At 60.5% G+C, this 1,024-nt stretch overlaps 1 protein-coding gene across 1 annotated transcript in view; it reads left to right on the plus strand.

Annotated features, from left to right (window-relative positions):
- Nucleotides 1-1,024, plus strand: part of SALL4 (spalt like transcription factor 4) — a 17,568-nt gene that overhangs the window by 900 nt on the left and 15,644 nt on the right. The window lies entirely within an intron of this gene.

The following is a 1,024-nucleotide window of genomic DNA, read 5'->3' on the forward strand; positions in this document are numbered from 1 at the left end:
TTTCCCTTACCCGTTAGGGTCTTTGTAGGAGGCTGGGGAAGGGGCGCACCCTAGGAAGACCTCCCGGGGGAGCACGATCTGTTGCACGCGCCCCTCCCGGGCCAAGAGGGGGGAGGGGGCGCGACCTCTCCCCACCCCCAGGAGCTGGGGTGCGGGCCACCAGCGCTGCGGAGGGGATTGCAGGGCCCGAAGAGGTGGAGGAAAAGAGCACAGTATTTTCCTTTTTTAAAAAAATTTCTTTTTTGGTTTTTCCTCTTTTCTCCCGGGGCTACGCCGCCTGCCGCTCTTCGCCCTAACCTTTCGGGGCCTGACCTCCAGCCATCTTTGATTTCCGACTTCCTAAAAATAAACCGCGGCCGGCGGGAGGGGTGCGGGCCCCCAGGGGCGGGGGTCGCGGGCGCACAGCAGCCCCGCTGGGGTGCACCAGCCTGGCCTTTTGCGTGCCTTTTCTAGGGCGCCCGGCTTTCCAAACGCGCGACCCGGGGGCCAGAGGGGAGAGGTCGGGCCAGGGCTGGGCGGTCGTGGCCAGGGCGAGCTCCGGGGGCTGACCCGGCCCACGCTTCCGCGCTGCGCGTCTTTAGGGTCTGGAGGAGTTCTGGACCCCCAGCCCGGTCGGAAGCGGCCAAGCAGACTCCTCTCTTCCTAATCATGTAACCCAGGGGGCTTGAGGAGCCAGTCGATTTCCCACTATCTCCCCTCCGTCCTGGCCCGCCAAATTGTCGCCTGATAAGTTTTTCGCGTACGCGTGGGGGGAGGGGGCGTTTTTAACGTCCTCTTGGGCCTTGTTGGTGGCTTCTCTCCTCTCGCCGCCTGCTTTCTAATTTCCCAGCTCGTGATGGGGGTGTGCGCGGCAACCCGACTCCGAGCTACAACTCCGATGGGAAAACGGTTGCTACGTTTTGGTTACCGTACCTTTTATTTCGGGGAGGGAATGTGGTAAATTTCCTAAATTTATAATATAATGTAAATCCCTATTCCCCCCCCCCCCCCAACACACTTTTGCACGGGAAAATTAATAAATTTG

This window comes from Lipotes vexillifer, unplaced genomic scaffold (genome assembly GCF_000442215.2).
Source record: "Lipotes vexillifer unplaced genomic scaffold, Lipotes_vexillifer_v1.1 scaffold251, whole genome shotgun sequence".
Taxonomy (NCBI): domain Eukaryota; kingdom Metazoa; phylum Chordata; class Mammalia; order Artiodactyla; family Lipotidae; genus Lipotes; species Lipotes vexillifer.